This window comes from Sarcophilus harrisii, chromosome 1 (genome assembly GCF_902635505.1).
Source record: "Sarcophilus harrisii chromosome 1, mSarHar1.11, whole genome shotgun sequence".
Classification (NCBI taxonomy): Eukaryota; Metazoa; Chordata; class Mammalia; order Dasyuromorphia; family Dasyuridae; genus Sarcophilus; species Sarcophilus harrisii.
The window spans coordinates 404,058,786-404,073,150 of NC_045426.1; the positions used below are offsets into that span (position 1 = coordinate 404,058,786).

At 36.6% G+C, this 14,365-nt stretch overlaps 1 long non-coding RNA gene across 1 annotated transcript; it reads left to right on the plus strand.

Moving 5' to 3' along the window:
- Window positions 1-2,707: 2,707 nt before the first annotated feature.
- Window positions 2,708-13,062, plus strand: LOC105749289. The gene is made up of 3 exons (XR_004231571.1): window positions 2,708-2,853; window positions 8,580-8,656; window positions 13,024-13,062. It is a non-coding gene; the product is annotated as an uncharacterized LOC105749289 (long non-coding RNA).
- Window positions 13,063-14,365: the final 1,303 nt, after the last annotated feature.

The following is a 14,365-nucleotide window of genomic DNA, read 5'->3' on the forward strand; positions in this document are numbered from 1 at the left end:
ATGAAAGCGATTACATTGGGAAACAGAAAATAACTGGTTGAAACAAATGACCATTTCCTTGGCTTCTCTTCTAGAGGCTAGTCCAGTTCTTACCCATTTCTGACAAAGCAGGTTTTACAGGGACTGTAGTCAATTGAACAGTTTGCTTCATTCTGGTTTGAGCTGTGTGAGGATGTTTGTCAAATCATTTAGACTCTAGAGAATACAAGGGAAAGAGATCATTAGACAACTGGAAATTTAGATTCAGTAGAGGATAAATAAAAATGCTGGAAATAATTCACACAATCATAATACTTCAGGATTTATAGAGCCCTTTCCTTGTAGCAATACTATGAGGCCAATAGCAAAATCTGCCATTATCTCCATTTTACAGTTGAAGAAACTGAGGTTCAGGAAACTTGCTCAAGCTTGCATGTGGTAGGGAGTTGTGTAGGTGAGGTGAAATATTCACCTAGGTTTTTAAATCCAGCAACATTATGCTTGGGCCTTTGGGACTATTCTCAGGCCATCCAAGGCAAGCATGAACTATAGTGTCACTGTGGTATTTGGGAAACATTAAAGGCCTGGTTGTGACTGGGCTAGATTTGAATATGGAGCAGAAATATAGTCAAAGAATGGCCAGTTTACCTTATAGTACTTCTGTTCTCCACCAGAAAGGGAAATCGGAGACAAGGAAACTAGCTCAAATGACTAAAATAATAAAGCAATTATACAAGTATAATTAATCATGTTAATACTCTTTATGATTCCAAGGACTAAAGGTAGCAATGGCTGAAAACCTCAAAAGATTTAGTTCAGGTAAACTGTGTGAAAATCATTTACCCAAACTCTTGCTTGATTTTTTTTTCTCTCAAAAATATATATATTTGTGACACCCATGCTTCTTTCAAAGATAAGCAGATAGGAAAAATGTACAAACAGGCTGGATAATAAGAAGCGATCTTAGACAAGGAATCAAATAGAGCAGAGTTCTAGTCTCAACTACTCACTGTGACCTTTGGTAAATTAATTTATCCAGACTGTGTTTCAGTTGCTTCACTGGTAAAATGTCATTATTTATATACCAGTACTGCTTATTGTATATGGTTGTTTTAGAGAGCTGAAGGAAATAGTGAATGGGAAACTATTTTGAAAAAGCATATAGATTTATGTAAAATATTATTAATATGGTTCCACCCCAACCATTTTGTATGACTAAAACCTAAAGCTCCCCTCCTGCTTGTTTGATTACTTCTTCTTTTCTTGAATGTGCACCACAGAGATATTCTTAATGTGATTTATTTTCTCCAGACATGTCATTTTGTGTTGTAGGGAAATTCTCATAGAAAAGTTATTGTATTGGGGAGTTGCCTAAGGGAATTGGGTCTTAAGCAACTTACTTATGAACATTCCACTTGTTTTTTTCTCTCTCTCTCCCTCTCTCTTTTTGTCTCTCTCTCTCTCTCTGTGCATGTCTCTGTTCTGTCTGTCTGTGTCTGTCTCTGTCTACCTCTTTATCTTTTCTCTCTCCTTTTTTGTCTGTGTCTGTCTCTAACACTGTTTCTGTATTTTGGTTTACCTGCCTATCTCTCATTTTCTTCCTGAACCGAGACTTAGTTGCAACTTCTAATTATAGTTTCAAAGGAGACCACACTGACTGAAAGTTGCTTTTTTAGTTGTTTATATTTGCTAATGATTTTGGAGATCCATGCAGTTCCAAATGGCTTTGTTATGTCCCCTAATATCTCTGAAATTCACCAGTCTTCTGAGTCAACGACCAGTCAAAATGATCAGTCAAAACTTGAACTCTTTCCACCTGGCAATAAACTTGGCAGAAGCTAAGTAGTGCGTGTCATCCTGCTCATGCTTCCAGTGGAATATCAGACTGCCCAGATTGATTGATTCTCCTGGAATAGAGAGAAAAGGTGAATTGGATCTTGAAAGCAAATTTCTGCTTTCTCAAGTTTCTGTTTTCCATCTAACCCAATTCAAACATAATCTCCCTCACCATAATTTGACATGCAATTTTCAGTAGAGATTTTGTGAAGAATATACTAATGATTTCCAGAAGCATATAAAAATTATATGTTTTAAAGGCACAGCAGAGGTAATGATTTCTTTGATGTTAATATAGCAATTTTGAGGTATATTATGTTTTTGGGAGTTCCTGGAAGTAGTTTTATGGAGCTTTGTTGTTTGTTTTCTCTTTCTAACTGAAATTACTCCTGTAAGTTATATGCTAAAGTGAAAAGTCTGTTGATGAATCAGAAGATCTAGGATCACATCCTCCAGGACTTTGGGAAAGCCACTTAAATCTTCTGAGTCTGCGTTCCCTTATCTGTAAAGTAAGGCTGTTGGATGAAATGATCCTTAAAACTCTATGCTTCCTATGCTCAAAATGTCCTTTGGTGATTTTTTTTTTGTGGGAATCATCATCATGGTAATTTGTCACATTCTGTTACTTTTGCTTTGGGGAGATAAAATCCAAATGATGAAAAATGTATTCTTGCTTTGGTGGATTTGGAATGGATAAAGGTTATAATAATATACTTTAAACTATTCATATCATGTCTTTCTTTCAACTCCATAATGGATTTGAAATGCCAAGAGGAGACATATAGGTGAAAGACATATTCTAAACAACTTGAACTTGAATTTGGGAGGGAAAAAAGCACCTTTAGTTCAAATATTCCTAGAGGGGAATGGTTTTGTTCCATGACTTTTCCAGGAAAAAATGAGCTACTTTAATGTGTATTGCTTCATCCACTTCCTGTGCAGATTGTCATCTCTGTTTGAGTGCCACTAAACCATTAGCCTCTGGCCAATGAAGACTAATAACCTACCACCCAGGGAAGTAGAGGGATACTCAAAACGGTAAGCACTCCCAGTTCTTTTAGGAGACTCTGATATGGCAAATGTGTTATGTCTGACAAGAAATTAAAACAAGGATTTACAAGGATATGAGGTCGGGGTTGATGATGGTGGTGGTGGTGGAGAGACACACAGAGAAATATAATTGTGATGAAAGTTGTGAGAATAAAGTAAAGCCTTCCCTCTCCACCCATCTCCTACCCCCCCTCCTCTCTCTTTTTCTCTCTCTCTGTCTCTGTCTCTATCTCTCTCTCTTTCTTTCTTTGTCTCTTTGTCTCTCTCTGTCTCCGTCTCTCTGTCTGTCTCTGTCGCTGTCTGTTTGTTGGTCATGATCAACTATTTTACTGTTCATTATATTTATAATTAAGATCAAGCCAACATGAAGAAATACTTCCATTATTCAACTTCTTGAAAGAAATATTTGAGAAAATAAACTTCTAGTATATATTGGAATTTTCCATTTCTAAGCTCCTACTTTGGACAGCTTATCCTAAACTGTTTCCTTTGATGATTAAGGGTTGTTCAGAAATGATCTTTGGCCCAAGTTTGAGCCTATACATTAAAATTTATTCAAGTCTTTGGACTTCACCTTCACTGATTCCTGCTTCTTTTCTTCTGCTTTTGTAGATTACTATATGTAAGCATGGATGACTCCTCATGCTTATGACAAAACATAGTCAGTGTTCAGAAAAATATCTAATGGTCATTTAGCACTGAGCCATGACTAATAAGTATCTTAGTGGATGAAAGGGTAATGTTTCCAAGACAGCTCCAACTTTTTAAAAAAATCGTTTACCAGGAGCAACAATAAAATACTTTCCTCTCCTACATTTGAAATTCTTTCAACCAAGGATCTCAAATACAATTCCTCAAAAAATCCTTTATATATACTATGAAGAAAGCCCATAATTCTGTGTGTTTCCAATAATATTTAGAAGGAGTAAAGAATGAATTAAATATTTATATTTATATGTCTGTTATGTGCTAGGCACTCTGATGAGTAAAATAGATATCCTGTAAAATAGGTACTATTATTGTCCCTATTTTATAGTTGAAGTAACTAAGGCAGATTGAGATTGAATAACTTGCCCAAAGTTATACAACTAGTGTTGGAGATAGGATTTGAATTCAGAACTGTATCACATGACCTAGCTCCCTTAAGAAAGAAAAAATAAGAATTACTGGTCTTGATAGGTGATATAGTGGAAGAGTTCTTAGATTTGGAGTCAGGGGTTCAGCTCTGTCACTTATTATGTGACCTTCATCAAATTTATTTTTGCTATATGACCTTTTCTTCCTCTTTACAATTCAGAAGAGTCCCCAGTCATTTTCAAATAATGTTGTAAATCTTGTGAGTAACAAGAGTAGTTGAAGATGTAGAAGGATGGAAGAGTTGAGGAGAAAATCCCTATTTAGTTTTTCTAGTTAGAATATATTTTTAAAGGAACTAAAGTTGCTATCTTCATCTGCATTGCCAAGAACAGCTAAATCAAGCTTTTTGGAAAGTTTTCTGAGAACACAGTTTCATGTTCTCCAACTGTGCTTTGAAAATACAAATGATAAAATATGGCATTGGATTTAACATTTGTCTCTCCCTGCATTATATTTTGAAGAATAAAATCTTGAAACAATGGCAATCACATTATCTTTGGCTTTTGGTGGTAGACTTATTCCTAAAAAGCTATCTCCATTTGTTTGAGATGAATTAAGAAGTAAAGTAACTTATATGACATTTTGTGCTGGGTTTGGCTTCATTTCAGTAAGTTTCTCAGGAGGTTTAAGAAAAGGAGGCTCATTCCTGCCTTGGAAAGGGTGATACATTTCAATTGGCTGGCTGATGAATTATACCACCCTGTATACCCATGCTTTTGTATTGCCTTGCTGTTTCCCAGGCCTGCAGTGTTCTGCCCCCTCTTAGTTTTGATGACTGGCTTCAAGTCTCAGCTCACATTCTGCAGGAGGCTTTAATGCCTTGCCTTAATGAGATTACCTTCCAGCTATTCTGTTTAGATCTTGTGTGTAACTAATGATTCACATATTTCCTCTGTTAAAATACATGCTTGTTGGATATAGGGACTTCCCCCTCCCCCTAGCTTTGTATTTTCATCAATAAGCATGGAGTCTGACACATATAATTGTTGTTTAATAAATGCTTGTTAACTGATCTGGGGGGTATATTTTCTCACTCATTCAATCCAACACTGAGATTTTTCACTTTAGGCTTTCTTTTCCCTTTATTTCCATGTAGGGAGATAAGATGAAGCAGGTTAGATGACCTACATTTTAAAAAAATAACCCATATATCAAATTCATTATCATATTTCATAATAATTATTCAGCACTCAAGCCTTAGGAATGAAGCCATGAACCTTCTACATGTATATTTTTAATTATTTAAGAATTAAAACTTTGTGAAAAATAAGCAATAGTTATTAAGAGATCTAAGGTTTTTAGTTAATTTGACAATACCTATCTACTCAAAAACTTAATGGGGATACCTCTTCCTCATTGTGTTCTCTGGTACAGCACATGCAGTACTTCAAGGGATCTGTAATTTCACTGATGTAGATACTGTTTCTGCTCATGCACATCACAGTCTTTATGACCCACAACAGATATTTTTGTTGCTGTGGACAAAAAGAAATAATTATTTGTGGCTAATCTTCTGGTAATAATCTTCTTTGCACTGAGATAACCTTGCGATTAAGCAATGGACAGTCATTCAGTGCACTCCCTTTTTCCCTTGCTCCAATATGTCTATCCAGTTTGGTAGGGCTTGTCAAGACTTGTCTTCTATAAGCACATTTTTGGGAAGCTGGCTCCATACCACAGTGAAATGTCAGAATAGGGATCTTCATGGAAGATAGATATTTAATAGGGCTTTTCTTTGTGCGGCTCAGATTCCTAGGGAATATGGGAGACACTGGGGACCTGCTTCTTGGAGAAGACAATCTGCATTCCGCCACCATGTGAGTGGAAATAATCTCTTTTCCTTTGCTCCATTCATGGAACAAGCTGATTTTTTAAAACCTCTAGCCTGGGATGATGCATTTTTTTTTTCTGCTTGAATCCAGAGAGTGTGAAAGTTCATGGTCAACTTTGGAGCATGAACTGAGCAAGTTTGAGGGAAGAACTTCTTCCCTCCTTCTCCCTTTGAGGCTTTAAATCCCTGAAAACAAGTTTGGAGGTTTTGATATGTTCTGTTTTATTGATCTTTTTCAGTTTTAGGCACAGGCAGGATAGAACAATGGCAATCTTGGAGGTGAGATTCCAGGTGACTCTGGCAAAGCCCTATTTCATATACATATTACATCAATCTAGCCATATAGATATAATAGTAAAATAACAATAGCTACCATTTTTATAGACCTTTAAATTTCACAAAATGCTTTACTCATGTTACCTATTTTGATTTTTTCAACAACCCTGTAAGGTGGATGCTATTATTATACTAACACAAAGGAGAACACAGATTGAGAGAGAATAAATGACTTTCCCTTGGTTGCAATGTCAATAAATGTTGAGGCAGGGTTTGAACTCAGGAATGTAATGTTCTTTTCTCTGAAATATAATGTTCTCTGGGAGCAGGTTTCTTGGGGGGCTTCTGGGAGCAGCTTTGGTGCTGTCACTGCCCCTCCCACTACTCCTCCCCCCTCCATCCTGGAAGGTGGAGTTGATGGGGGCGTGTCAATAATAAAAAATCCTTGGTCTATATTCTTGGTCTTTAGAAGTAGGGTTAAATTGGATGGAAGCAGAATCTCCACAACCTCTCTCTTCATTTCCCACCCAGAAGTGACCTTGGCTAGTCTTACTCCACCCCCAGTCCCTCTTACAATCCTTTGTATATACCAATCATTGAGCCAGCACAGGATAGTGGGAAGGGCCATTCCCCAGGCACATGCCCATAGAGTATTGTCTAATTGGTAATTAGCCTTAAGTGTTAGGTTGTCCGACCTCAATGAATTAACTCAAGAGTTTCACCCTTTACAGGAGATATTTGAGGGAAGATTTAACAAAGGCTCCAAGACTTTTTTTTTTTTTATAACTTGGTACATTTCTGTTGCCACCTTCTCCTTCTATCCATCCCCAATGGGAGTATCTCCTCAATAAATTGTGCCCTTGAAATCATGGTTGGCCCATTTATTTTTCCTATGGTACCCCTCTAAAGTCCTCTGTAACACTCTACACATATTTCTTTTAAAAATATTTTTTATTCTGAAATTAGCAAATAGCAAATAAAATAGGCATTTTCATAAAGTAGAACAGAAGAGGATTATATGAAGTTATAGATCTCTATAGTGTTATAATAATAATAATGATAAAGCTAAAATTATATAGTGTTTACATAGTACTATAATATCATGCTAAGAGTTTGACCAAATGATCTCATTTGAACCTCACAAAAATCCTGGGAGGGAGATGCTATTGCTCTCTGCATTTTACAGATGAGGAAATCTGCATACAGAAAATTAAAAAACAATTTCATTAAGCAACTAAATTGATTTATGAACCAGGTTTCTACTCTCATCTAGGAGGCAAGATGGTAATTTTCATAGAATTTTGTGTCTTGGCCTGGCTAACACAGCTAATAAGTTTCCAAAGCTAGATTTTACTCATCTTCCTAATTCGAGGTCTGGAATTCTATGTATTTCATCACTTTTTAAGTATTCAGTAAATTAAGCCTGTAGCTCTCAATGCTGACCTGCTTGTTTATCTTCTATTTGACCTTTGTTCTGTATTCTCTACATTTCAAAAAAATGACTCCATGATTTTCTTTTTGTTCTTTTTTCTTTCTTCTTTTTTTTTTTGTTACCCTATCATTATCCCCTTTTACCTTCTACCTCTCACACTCCATTAGCAAATACACACACAAAGACACATATTCTTGTAAAATAATTTGCATATTACACTGCTGTTTGAGATAAAAAAAAAAAAAACCTTTTATTACAGTGGTGGAGTATCTCAGTATCAGTTCTGCTTACCAAAAACTAAAAAGCAATTTCATTAACTGAATTTGGTACAGGTTTATGAACTCGGTTTCTACCCTCATTTATGAGGCAAGATGGTAATTTTCATAGAATTTAAGATCTGAAGGGTCCTTAAATGTTCTGTGGGCCAAAACCCAAATATTAGGGCCAGGGAAGGGGAATGACCCTCCTAAGACTTGAATGGCAGAACCAGATTTCAGTTCCTCCTCTCCTGAATCCCAGCCCAATGTTTTTCACCCTTCCAACTTCAGCCCCAAGGAGCTTTTATTTTTGTAGCCCACAGGATCTCTGAAGAAGGAAGCTCCACTCAGTCTGGGTCAGCTCCCACTGTAATTCCAGTATGACGTTACTTTCCTTTCTACTACCTGCATCCCTTATTCAGCAGCAGCCCTGAATTCTGCCCAGAGCATTTCCTTGAATTCTAAGAATATGTTTCTCTTTCCTGGAAAAAAGCCCAAAGCAATGACCTAAGAGAGGTTTCTCTGTGCCCACCTCCTCCCACCAATCCTGGCATTGTTCAATGCATTTTTATCTTTCATTTGGGCCCAGTTTCTTGAAAAAAGCAAAACTCCAAGTTTTACAATTCTTCCACCACCAACCTTGGTAAGCTATGGTGGCACACAACTATTGTTATCCCTGGATAAGCACCATGATATAGAATCCAAATTCTATTTCAGTAACTCAATTCCTAGGCATTTTAGGACTATTCTCAAACACTAAAGTTTTTTTCCTTCCTTCCAGGGCCTGGATAGTTGCAGACAAGTGAGGTCTTTCCAGGTACTCACTTTCCAATATTCTGCCAGGTCAGCTCTGCTCAGGTAATCTGTACCACATCAAATACAGGTAGTGTGAATTCATTTTGGAAATTACACTGCTGTGGGGACAGGAAATCTGGTCTCAAAGTATATAAAGGGTCTGAAAAAGCATCTCAAGCCTTATTGTTCCTCCCAAAAGATGACTCAAAATTCAATAGTAGTTATTAACCAAAAGGGCTATACAATTTTAATCAAAACAATTTATACCTTTACAGAGGGCATCCTTAATTAAGATACAAGGAGAAAATAAGCAGACTTTTGAAAATGATATTCTGTAATAGACAATATAATAACTGAACAACACAATAACTGAAAGGGATAGAGAATAGATTTTACAATTTTTCTTGTTTGTAGATAATAAAATATTTTTTATTGGTAGAGCAGAATGCCAGATTAATGTCTCTCTTCCAACAAACCCCACGCCGTTTCCCATGCATGTCAAAATCATACAAGACCTTGAAAGAGGTAATAGTAGAGATAACTTTTCAGGGACCCTCTTACTATAAATGTCAAATAAGACATGAAACAAAGAGATGTATATTCATTAAAGGATTTGCCATTGTCATGCAAGAAATCCAACACAGAATCCAAATGAAAGAGGGATTCCAGATGCTCATATTTGTTGATGAAATTATAATGATTTAAATAAAACTAGGACTATTGTAATACCTATCAAAGAGTCTTAATTCCTCAAAAGAATTTGAATTCATTCTCTTCATGGGAAAAATAAGGAAATAAAAATTTTATTGTTCATATTGTGATAGTTAGAGAGATACTCTATAAAGCTGTTCCATTGGTTTGCATGTGTGTCTGTGTGTATCCACCCACAAATATATACACATATATACATAAATACACATGTACATCTACATAGATTTATCTATTCATCCACATATCTTGGACAGACTCTGAATGTAGATAATTGGACAATTAGTAGGGCTACAAGGGAGTAGGTTGGATTACACAATGCTTTTAATGCTACACAAAGCTTGTCCTTCAAACAAAGAACTATCTTTCCCCCCTCTCCCTTTTTCTAAATAAAATTAGCCTTCTAGGATTTAAAGATTCTGGCAATCTGACCTCTTCCAGCCTCTCAAACCTGTAAAGGGCTGAAACTGAGCAGATGCACTTGGACAACCAAGCACTTAAAGCTGAGTATTTATTGGACAATACTCTATTAGCATATGCTTAGAAAATGGCCCACCCCACTATTCTGTGCTGGCTGGGTCTGTTGGTGTATACAGAGAATTGTAAGAGGGATTAGAGGGTGAGTAAGACAAATGAGAGCCACTTTTTGGCTGTGGAGAAGAGAGAAAGGAGGTGTGGAGATTCCTGTGTCCATTACCTGACTGCTACCCCAAAAGACCAAGAATAAAGATCAAGGGCATTTGCTTCTCCCAACTCTGGCTGATTCTAAGGCATCCAGGGTGTTAACTTGGTCCTCACATTTGGTGCCCAATGTGTGGACCAAAGACCCTATTTTCACTGAAGTCCCTGGTGATCAAGAAATAGAGTGAGTATTTTAATAGACAAACAGGGAACTTACTTTGTTAAGGGCTAAACTAGTAACCTTTTCTAGCTGAAATGGGGCAGATATTAGGAAAAGATTTTCTCCCAGCCCCAGCCCCACCCCAAACCCCACCCGAGGGGGTGCTATAGAAAGCATGCTTAAGTTGATCAAGGGACAAGGCTTAATTATAACTTGGGTGCAAATCGCTAGACTCTTGAGTACATTAGAACATACATCCTCTTAGTTCTTAGAGGAAGAAGAAATAGGACTAGATAATTGGAAGCTGGTAGGCAAAAAACACTTGGGGCATGATGGCAGCTGATGCGACACCCAGAGAATGCCTAGAAGTCCAGTACCCAGACATGATCAATCAGCCAGGAAGCAACCTGATGGGAGAAGTGGATTACAATTGGGGAAAATAGAGTTGTATGCAGCTGGGACAACTGAAATACCCCGCAGAGAGGTGAAATCTGTCCCTCTCCAGCCTATGGATCCCTTGCCTCCAGGCACAGTAGGCTTGACCATTTTACCTCCTGAGAGCACTTACAAAACAGTGTCCATCCATATACTGATGTGGGAAACTGGGGAATGTGTAGATAATATCCCAGTCACTAATACAGGAAGATAATGTGTGACTTATCACCCAGGCGAAGTAGTAGCATCAGGTTTACTAATACAGACTCCTAATAAGCAACCTGGTGATAGTTACCCTGATTCTGACTCCAGACCACAAAATCCAGGAATATACTGGACAGGAGCTGTGACAGCTGACCGACCTATGCTCACTATCTATATAAATCACATACCATTGGAAGGATTGGTAGACATTGGTGCAGATTGTACAGTCATTAGAGGTGCCAACTGGCCCAGTCACTGGCCAAAGATTAAAGCAGATACCTACATGTCTGGCATAGGGGGATCAATAGCAGCTGAAGTTAGTGCTACCCCTTTGAGATGGACTTTTGAAGGTGAAAGAGGAATTTTTACTCCTTTTGTAGTTGAAAAATCTGCATCAATCTGTGGGGAAGAGACATTTTACAATAATTAGTATTAAAAATGAGTACTTCGGTTTTTTAAGCAGGGCTGCTGTTGAAGGCCTTCCAACACTTTCATGTGTTCCTTCAATGGAAAACTGATACACCAGTGTGAATAGAACATTGGCCCTTAGCTATCGATAAAATTCAGGCCTTATTAGATATAGTACAGGAGCAACTTGACCAAGTACAACCTTCTCTAAGTCCTTGGAATTCCCCAGTATTTGTTGTAAGAAAGAAATCTGGAAAATGGAGGATGTTGACAGATTTAAGAAAGGTAAATGAACAGATGGAAGCTATGGGAACTCTTCAGCCTGGACTTCCATCTCCTACTCAGTTGCCTAGAGAATGGCCTCTTTGGGTCATAGATATTAAAGATTGTTTCTATTCTATGCCTCTAGAAAAGGAGGATACGAAAAGATTTGCCTTTTCAGTGGCCATTGTTAATTTAGCTGAGCCTTATAAAAGATATGAATGGACAGTTTTGCCACAGGGAATGAAAAACAGCCCTACTATGTGTCAAATGTATGTTGCTGCTGCTCTTACTCCAGTAAGAAAAGCATTTCCAAAAGTTATGTAATTACATTACATGGTTGATATATTGGGGCATGCACCTGAGGAGCAAATGTTAGAAGCATGTCTACAAAAGACCATAGAAACACTAAGGAATTACAAATTATACATAGCACCAGAAAAAATTCAAAGACATGCTCCTTTTCAATATTTAGAATATAAAGTATATCCTAAGGTGTAGCTGGTTCAGTTCATTACTGCTCTATTGGAACTGATTTGGTTCATCTCATTGTTGAAGAGGGCCACGTCCATCAGAATTGATCATCATATAGTATTGTTGTTGAAGTATATAATGATCTCCTAGTCCTGCTCATTTCACTCAGCATCAGTTCATGTAAGTCTCTCCAGACCTTTTTGAAATCATCCTGCTGGTCATTTCTTATAGAACAATAATATTCCGTAATATTCATATACCACAATTTATTCAGCTATTCTCCACTTGATGGGCATCCACTGGGTTTCCAGTTTCTGGCCACTACAAATTGCTGCCACAAACATTAGAAAAGCTTTTTTTTTTAAAGAACAAAAAAGAAACTAAAAAAGAATAGTAGAATACAAATTGTAGAAAGAAATGCAATAAAATTATGAAAAAAAACATCTGGGGGAGCACAAAAATACTGAAGAAAATAATTCCTTAAAAATCAGAATATTCAAATAAAAAAAGGCATATAACCTCAATAAAAAAATTAATTCCTTAAAAGTTAGGATGGTGCACCATTTTTTCATTGAGGTTCTATGACATTTTTTTTAGCTATACCAAGTCTTAGCACAGTGGCTCTTTGTAATTTTTTTTTTCCTGACCAAGTGTTCAATCTACTTAACATCTCTGGGCACTGACCATTCTGCTGTCTCAAAATACCATAGTATGTGTCATTTACACCAGGCTGTGTTTCTGCTCAGTCCCTATCCCAGTGCATGAAGACCTCTCTTTCTGACTTCCTAAATTTTTCTAGCCTAAAAAAAATGACTCATTTTGACAGTTTATTGGTTGTGCTACTTAGAATTTGATTTGATGTGCCTTTATTTTGCCATCTTGACTTCATCCCTCTTGCCTGCCTTTTTACTCCTAACATTTATTTTTTTTTGTTTTATTTATTGTAGTAAGCTTATTTATTTTTTAATACATATTGCTTTATGATTCAAGTTGGGACAAAAATTTCAGAGCAAAAAGGAAAAACCATGGGAGAGATAAAAATAAAAACAGAAAAAAGAAGTGAACATAGTATGTGTTGATTTATATTCTGTCTCCTTAGATCTTTTTTTCTGGATGAAGATGGCATTTTGTGTCCAAATGATATTGGGATTTCTTTGGATCACTGAACCACTGAGAAGAACCAAGGCTTTCATAGTTGATCATTGCAAATTCTTGCTATTATTGTGTACAGTGTATTCCTGGTTCTGCTTGTTTTGCTCAGCATCAGTTCATGTAAAATTTTCCAAGTCTTTCTCTCTCAGCTTGTTCATCAATTTTTTTTAAGAATAATTTTCCATTATCTTCGTTTACCACAGCTTGTTCAGCCATTCTCCAACTGATGGACATCCACTCTTTCCAATTCTTTGCTACCATAAAAAGGGTTGCTACAAACATTTTTGCACATGGGGATCCTTTCCCTTCCTTTATGATTTCCTTGGGATACAGACCCAGTAATGGCACTAGTGGGTCACACTTATGTTTTATGTAGCATTTAGTTAATGCTTAATAAATACTTATTGATTCTTGGTTGATATGACTGATAATCATGGAATACTCCAATTTCTGAAGAATTAAAGTTGAGATCCACCCCAAAGAGCAATGGAGAGGTGCCTGGTATATGTCAGCAGGTTATTTATATAGTACCAAGGAAGAATAAAAATGCAATCATGGTAAAGGTGTCATTAAAAAGATTTATGTTTTTCTAGATACAAAAGTGGGTTGTCCATATAGCTAAGTGAGAGATAAGCAATTAACAATCATACCCTTCACTGATCTCCAATCAATAGAAAGAGATAGAGGATGGCCCTTCACATATAGGAAGACCTTTTATGGATGCTTTATCTTAGGGAACTGACAAGAAGTTGATTCATACAAGTTAAGAATATGTGAACAGGTTAATCTAGGCCATTGGAGGGAATATGTTTTCACAAGATCATAAATTTATATATGAAAATATTTTTAAACTGATTGGGGTGTTTATGATTTTGAAAATATAACATTAGAATAATATGAAACATTAGAAATTTTTGGGTCAAACTTCTTTTAAAAATCCCAGACATAACAGTTGAAGATTTCATTTTTTCTGGTCAATTGAGTAAACAGATTCTTGGAAAATTGCTTGTTGATTTTTGGTTATTTTGATATGACCAATAATTGGGTTGACCCTGCCATTTTCTGAATTTAAGTTTGCATACTTATATATGCCAAGATTCAGAATATATGAATCAACCAAACAACAGGTAAACATTCATACAATCCTTAGAAACATCAAGGTACAAAATCAAATGTCGCTGAATAGAGGAAAACAAGCCAAAGAATTGAGTTGCTGGGATCTGTTGATTGGTTGCAGATTTTACATTTTGCTTAGTGTGCTTTTGAATGTTAGACTGCGTATTGAGCCC